At 42.1% G+C, this 8,184-nt stretch overlaps 1 non-coding gene across 1 annotated transcript; it reads left to right on the forward strand.

The window, feature by feature from the left end:
- The first annotated feature begins 7,783 nt into the window (after nt 1–7,783).
- Nucleotides 7,784–7,890, forward strand: LOC112997864 (small nucleolar RNA R71). The gene has a single exon (XR_003262927.1). It is a non-coding gene; the product is annotated as a small nucleolar RNA R71 (small nucleolar RNA).
- The last annotated feature ends 294 nt before the right edge of the window (nt 7,891–8,184 follow it).

Here is an 8,184-nt window from a genome sequence, read left to right on the forward strand (position 1 = left end):
ATCTGTCAAGCACTTCCACATCTTTGGAAGTCCATGTTACATCTTGGCAGATAGAGAGCAAAGGAGAAAGATGGATCCCAAGAGTGATGCAGGAATATTCCTGGGATACTCTACAAACAGCAGAGCATATAGAGTATTCAATTCCAGAACCAGAACAGTGATGGAATCCATCAATGTGGTTGTTGATGATCTGTCTCCAGCAAGAAAGAAGGATGTCGAAGAAGATGTCAGAACATCGGGAGACAATGTAGCAGATGCAGCTAAAAGTGGAGAAAATGCAGAAAACTCTGATCCTGCTACAGATGATTCAAACATCAACCAACCTGACAAGAGACCCTCCATTAGAATCCAGAAGATGCACCCCAAGGAGCTGATTATAGGAGATCCAAACAGAGGGGTCACTACAAGATCAAGGGAGGTTGAGATCGTCTCAAACTCATGTTTTGTCTCCAAAATTGAGCCCAAGAATGTGAAAGAGGCACTGACTGATGAGTTCTGGATCAATGCTATGCAAGAAGAATTGGAGAAATTCAAAAGGAATGAAGTCTGGGAGCTAGTTCCTAGGCCCGAGGGAACTAATGTGATTGGCACCAAGTGGATCTTCAAGAACAAAACCAATGAAGAAGGTGTCATAACCAGAAACAAGGCCAGACTGGTTGCTCAAGGCTACACTCAGATTGAAGGTGTAGACTTTGATGAGACTTTTGCCCCAGTTGCTAGACTTGAGTCCATCAGATTATTACTTGGTGTAGCTTGCATCCTCAAATTCAAGCTGTACCAGATGGATGTGAAGAGCGCATTTCTGAATGGATACCTGAATGAAGAAGTCTATGTGGAGCAGCCAAGGGGATTTGTAGACCCAACTCATCCAGATCATGTATACAGGCTCAAGAAGGCTCTCTATGGATTGAAGCAAGCTCCAAGAGCTTGGTATGAAAGGCTGACAGAGTTCCTTACTCAGCAAGGGTATAGGAAGGGAGGAATTGACAAGACTCTCTTTGTCAAACAAGATGCTGAAAACTTGATGATTGCACAGATATATGTTGATGACATTGTGTTTGGAGGGATGTCGAATGAGATGCTTCGACATTTTGTCCAACAGATGCAATCTGAATTTGAGATGAGTCTTGTTGGAGAGCTGACTTATTTTCTGGGACTTCAAGTGAAGCAGATGGAAGACTCCATATTCCTCTCACAGAGCAAGTATACAAAGAACATTGTCAAGAAGTTTGGGATGGAGAATGCCGGCCATAAAAGAACACCTGCACCAACTCACTTGAAGCTGTCAAAGGATGAAGCAGGCACCAGTGTTGATCAAAGTCTGTACAGAAGCATGATAGGGAGCTTACTATATTTAACAGCTAGCAGACCCGACATCACCTATGCAGTAGGTGTTTGTGCAAGATATCAAGCCAATCCTAAGAAAAGTCACTTGACTCAAGTAAAGAGAATTCTGAAATATGTAAATGGCACCAGTGACTATGGGATTATGTACTGTCATTGTTCAAATTCAATGCTGGTTGGGTATTGTGATGCTGATTGGGCTGGAAGTGCAGATGACAGAAAAAGCACTTCTGGTGGATGCTTCTATTTGGGAAACAACCTTATTTCATGGTTCAGCAAGAAGCAGAACTGTGTGTCCCTATCTACTGCAGAAGCCGAGTATATTGCAGCAGGAAGCAGCTGTTCACAACTAGTTTGGATGAAGCAAATGCTGAAGGAGTACAATGTCGAACAAGATGTCATGACATTGTACTGTGACAACATGAGTGCTATTAATATTTCTAAGAATCCTGTTCAACACAGCAGAACCAAGCACATTGACATTAGACATCACTATATCAGAGATCTTGTTGATGATAAAGTGATCACACTGAAGCATGTTGACACTGAGGAACAAATAGCAGATATTTTCACAAAGGCTTTGGATGCAAATCAGTTTGAAAAACTGAGGGGCAAGCTGGGCATTTGTCTGCTAGAGGAATTATAGCAGCTACTGCAATCTGAACGTGCCCAAACGAATCACTTAACATTAATAGCACGTTCACTACAAAGCAAATTCGACCGTTGCTTCACACGCCCCTCTACATTCTTCATTCAAATTTATATCTGCTTGGCATTCGTGTTTTCTCCAGCATTTCCCAATAGCTTTCTGAGATTTACGAAATCATTCCAAACGCTCTGCTTTTCCATGGCTACCTCACCAAAAGAAACTGCAGCTTCTGGTTCACCCGCAGTACCATCATCTCCGCACCAGGAACAACTAGAATTCAACATCCAACCCATACAAATAATTCCTGGTCAAGCTTCTGTCCCTGAGAAACTGGTTCCCAGAAGACAACAGGGAGTGAAGATTGCTGAAAACCCTAGCCTTGCAACAAGTTCTAGGGAAGTAGACAAGGAGATGGACAAGAAAATCCGCAGTATCGTGAGTAGCATTTTGAAAGACGCCTCTGTTCCTGATGCTGGTGAAGATGTTCCAACATCTTCAACCCCGAATGTTTCTGTGCCGGATGTTGAGAAAGATGTTCCAACATCTTCCGGGCCAAATGCTGAAGTACTCTCTTCCCCCAGCAAAGAGAGATCAACAGAGGAAGATGATCAAGCGACAAAGGAGACCCCTGCACCAAGGGCACCAGAACCTGCTCCAGGTGACCTCATTGACCTGGAAGAAGTAGAATCTGATGAAGAACCCATTGCCAACAGGTTGGCACCTGGCATTGCTGAAAGGTTACAAAGCAGAAAGGGAAAAACTCCCATTAAGAGGTCTGGAAGAATCAAGAATATGGCCCAGAAGAAGAGTACTCCAATCACTCCTGCCACATCCAGAAGAAGCAAGGTTGCTATCCCCTCCAAGAAGAGGAAAGAAATTTCCTTTTCCTCATCCGATTCTGATGATGATGTCGAACCAGATGTCTCGACATCTAAGAGGGCCAAGAAATCTGGGAGAAAGGTGCCTGGAAATGTTCCTGATGCACCATTGGACAACATCTCTTTCCACTCAATTGGCAATGTTGAAAAGTGGAAATATGTGTATCAACGCAGACTTGCGGTTGAAAGAGAACTGGGAAGAGACGCATTGGATTGCAAGGAGACCATGGAACTCATTAAGGCTGCTGGACTACTGAAGACAGTCACCAAATTGGGAGAATGTTATGAAGGCCTAGTCAGGGAATTCATTGTCAACATTCCCTCTGACGTAACAAACAGAAAGAGTGATGAGTATCAAAAAGTATTTGTCAGAGGAAAGTGTGTTAGATTCTCCCCTGCTGTGATCAACAAATATCTGGGCAGACCTACTGATGGAGTGATAGATATTGCTGTTTCTGAGCATCAAATTGCCAAGGAAATCACTGCCAAACAAGTCCAGCATTGGCCAAAGAAAGGGAAGCTTTCAGCAGGGAAGCTAAGTGTGAAGTATGCAATTCTGCACAGGATTGGAGCTGCAAACTGGGTACCCACCAATCATACTTCCACTGTTGCCACAGGTTTGGGTAAATTTCTGTATGCTGTTGGAACCAAGTCCAAATTTAATTTTGGAAACTATATTTTTGATCAAACTGTTAAGCATTCAGAATCATTTGCTGTCAAATTACCCATTGCCTTCCCTACTGTATTGTGTGGCATTATGTTGAGTCAGCATCCCAATATGTTAAACTACATTGACTCTGTGATGAAAAGAGAATCTCCTCTATCCCTGCACTATAAACTGTTTGAGGGGACACATGTCCCAGACATTGTCTCGACATCAGGGAAAGCTGCTGCTTCAGGTGCTGTGTCCAAGGATGCCTTGATTGCAGAACTCAAGGACACATGCAAGGTGCTGGAAGCAACCATCAAAGCCAACACAGAGAAGAAGATGGAGCTGGAACGGCTGATCAAAAGACTCTCAGAAAGTGGCATTGATGATGAAGAAGCAGCTGAGGAAGTAGAAGAAGAAGCTGAAGAAGAGGAAGAAGCAGCCGAGGAAGAAGAAGAAGCTGCTGAGGAAGAGGAAGATGCAGCAGAAGAGACAGAATCAGATGATGATTCTGAAGCCACCCCATGATCATCAGACCTTTATGTTTGCTTTTACTGTTATTAGTTAAAGGGGCATGTCCCTTTGAACAATTGTTTACTATGGGTCTGTAATATTTGCACATTAATTTCATGCATCCTACTTTTATTTCATGCATCCTACTTTTGCCAAATTTATGTCTAAAAAGGGGGAGTAATAGTATTATGCTTGCTATTATGCATGATTATGTTGAATGTATGATGTATGGCAGTAGGATAGTAGGATACGATGTATGCATGATTCATGATCTTGAGGGGGAGTTGTATGAATATGATTTTTGAGGGGGAGACTGCTGCTGATGATGAATGTTGTAAGCTACTAGAAGATGCTGCAGTAAGAGCATGAAGACAGGGGGAGCAGATAGCGGATGTCACATGAGATGTCTCGACATCCTGGAAAAGACTAGTAGCTGATAGAAGATGCTGCAGTAAGAGCATGGAGACAGGGGGAGCAGAAGCAGAAAGCTGATGTCACGAGAGATGTCTTGACATCCTGGAGAAGACTTGTAGATTTGCAACTTGAAGAATTTCCGCTGTGCTTGATTACTCTGATAATGGAAGTTGCTGATCCCACTTGCATAACTGCTCATACCTGCTCAGGAAGTGTCTAAGTATGTTTTAGACAAAATTTGCCAAAGGGGGAGATTGTTAGTGTTTAGCTCTACTGAGCTTTAAAAGATTGGCTAAGATTTTGTTAAAACATAAGCACTTAGACAATGAAGGAAAGCTGGAGTTGCTGCACATGATGTCCAACGTTATGTCAAGGAATAAGATCGGGCTGCACAATGTACAAGGCAAGATAAAATGGCAAATGAAGAATTGAAGTTGCAGGATCCACGATGTCGGATACAATGTCCTGACATCCTGCCCAAGAATACTGGAGTTGCTGTACAATGCAAGATAAAAGTCAAGTGCAGAAGTGAAGCTGCAGGATCCACGATGTCGGACACGATGTCCTGACATCCGGCCCGAAAATACTGGACATATAAATCTGTTATATCTTTAACAGATTATTGTGCAGTTAGCAAGAGATTAGAAGATCTATCTTTAGGAACGAATTAAAAGATCATTAAAGTTCGAATTTCAAAGTAGAAGAGTTCGTTCAGGGATTAAAGATTAAAGATTAAAGATTCAAACTAAAAGATCAAAAGTTATCTTTTAGTTCTTTAACTGCAGATTTTTCAGAAGAAGATAGATCTCCTCCAGCACAAGCCGTTGCAGCCCAGAAACGCAAATTGCTATATAACCATGGAGGCTGCACGAGTTCTGTACCAAGTCCGGGATTGAAGAGTTATTTTGTGAGTTTTGGGACTTGAGTCTTTTGTGAGCCACCTTGATGGTACCCTAGCATCAAGTGTTGGACCTATGTGTGTAGAGTTGATCTCTTGTGTCTAGAGTTGATCTCTAGTGTGTAGAGTTGATCTCTTTTGTTCAGAGTTGATCTCTGGTGTGTCTTTGACTTAATTGTAAACACGGGAGTGTGAGTGAGAGGGAGTGAGCAGAGGTTCTCATATCTAAGAGTGGCTCTTAGGTAGAGATCGCACGGGTAGTGGTTAGGTGAGAAGGTTGTAAACAGGGGCTGTTAGACCTTGAACTAACACTATTGAGAGTGGATTTCCTCCCTGGCTTGGTAGCCCCCAGATGTAGGTGAGGTTGCACCGAACTGGGTTAACAATTCTCTTGTGTTATTTACTTGTTTAATCTGTTCATACGGACACATATAAACTGCATGTTCTGAAGCGTGATGTCGTGACATCCGGTACGACATCTGTCCCCTGGTATCAGAATTTCAAGTTCTATCTGACTCTAGATACTCTTGGAAGCTTTGCTTCTACATCGTCAATGGTATTACAAGTTCCATCAAGTCATTACCTCATAAATTCAGACATATGATCAAGTACAAATTCAGATTCAATGCATGAAGAGTGACACGCATGCAAATTAGAATGAAGATCAATCATGAATTCATCAACAATATGGTCAATTATTTCATCGCGGAATACAGAAAGATCTTCAGATGGGTGTTTCATAGCATCAAGAATATTAAAATGAACAGTTATATCACCAAACTCCATAGATAGTGTGCCTGCATATACATTTATCTTAGTTCTAGCAGTTTTCATAAAAGGTCTGCCTATAATGATGAGAACTAATCCTTTAGAAAATCCCTCCTCCATATTCAAAATATAAGAATCAACAGGAAAAATCAGTTCACCAACTCTAACTAAGACATCCTCTATGAAACCAGCAGGATAGGCAACACTTCTATTAGCTAAATGAATTACCACATCAGTTGATTGCATGGGACCAAGAGATAGAGAATTAAAAATAGACAGAGGTATCACACTAACAGAAGCTCCTAAATCTAGCATGGCGTTGTCAAACTTACTGTTCCCTATAATACAAGGTATGCTGAATGTACCTGGATCTTTACATTTTTCAGGGATTTGGGGAACAGATTTACCAATCAATGTGGAGACATTTATGCCCATACTAATTCTTTCACTTCCTTTAAGCTTTCGCTTATTAGTGCACAACTCCTTCAAGAATTTAGCATATCTTGGAATTTGCTTTATTGCATCCAGCAGAGGTATGTTTACCTCTACTTTTCTAAATGTTTCCAAGAACTCCTTCTCTGCCTCTTCCATTTTTTTGTTGGAAATTGCTCTTGGAGGGAATGAAAGAGGTATATGCTGCTTTTGTAAATTGCTCCAGTGGAAGGTTCACCTGCATAGAAATTGTTAGGTAACTTACTCTTTAAATTTTTGTCATCATTTTTTTTCTGGAGTAGAGTGAAGTTGGGCAGGTTCATTTGCGAATGAAGAAGATGTTGCTGGTTGAGGTCCTTGACACTGCTTTCCCGACCTCAATGTAATGGCACTCACATTTTTGGGATTCTGGACAGATTGAGAAGGTAATATGTGACTGTTGTTCATTTAACTGTGTAGCCAATTGTCCCATCTGATTAGTTAAGCTCTGAATGGAGGCTCTGGTCTCTTGTTGAACCTGCATGTTTTGCATAGTCATTTGCCTCACAAGTTCTTCAAGGGAAGGTTGCGAAGGAGCCTCAACTGTTTGCTATTTTTGGGGCTGTTGCAGTTGTTGCTGCTGGATTGGTGGAGGAACGTATGGTCTGCTTGAGCCAACAACATTATGAAAATAAGGTTGTTGTTGTTGTTGCTGTTGTTGTGAAGGATTCGACCATCTAAGGTTGGGATGATTCCTACACCCGGGATTGTACCTGTTGCTGGAGAGGTCATAATTGTTCTGTTGTGGCTGATTTTGCTGCTGAGGTTGAGGAGGTCTGTTGTAGATGTTTGCAGCATAAGCTTCAGGCTGTTCAATTGCTTCAGATTGTTGCACAGAAGGGAAAAGGTCTGTGTGGTGGTCGACAGAGGAGCATAAACCACAGAGTCTGGCGACAGGTGCAGATTTTTGATTCATGGCCAGTTGGGTTACCAGGTTAACCAAGGCATCTAGTTTACCTTCAAGCTTCTTAGTCTCGACTAATGAAGATGAATTTGTGGCTACTTCATGCACTCCTCTAATGATAATAGCATCACTTCTGGCACTAAATTGCTGGGAGTTTGAAGCCATCTTCTCAATTAAATTTCTGGCTTTAGTAGGGGTCATGTCTCCGAGGGCTCCACCACTGGCAGCCTCTATCATACTTCTCTCCATGTTACTGAGTCCTTCATAAAAATATTGGAGGAGATGCTGCTTAGAAATCTGGTGGTGAGGGCAACTGGCACATAGTTTCTTAAATCTCTCCCAGTATTCATAGAAGCTCTCTCCACTGAGTTGTCTAATGTCTGAAATATCCTTTTTGATGGTCGTGGTCCTGGAAGCAGGGATATTTTTTTCTAAGAATACTCTCTTGAGGTCATCCCAGCTCATGATGGACCGTGGAGCAAGGTAATAAAGCTAGTCCTTCGCCACTCCCTCTAAAGAATGAGGAGAGGCCTTCAGAAATATGTGATCCTCCCGAACATCTGAGGGTTTCATGGTGGAGTAGACAATATGGAATTCTTTCAGATGTTTGTGCGGGTCTTCGACTGCAAGGCCATGAAACTTTGGAAGCAAATGGATCAGTCCAGTTTTAAGAACATATGGGACATCCTCATCAGG

Source organism: Glycine max, chromosome 1 (assembly GCF_000004515.6).
Source record: "Glycine max cultivar Williams 82 chromosome 1, Glycine_max_v4.0, whole genome shotgun sequence".
Lineage (NCBI taxonomy): Eukaryota > Viridiplantae > Streptophyta > Magnoliopsida > Fabales > Fabaceae > Glycine > Glycine max.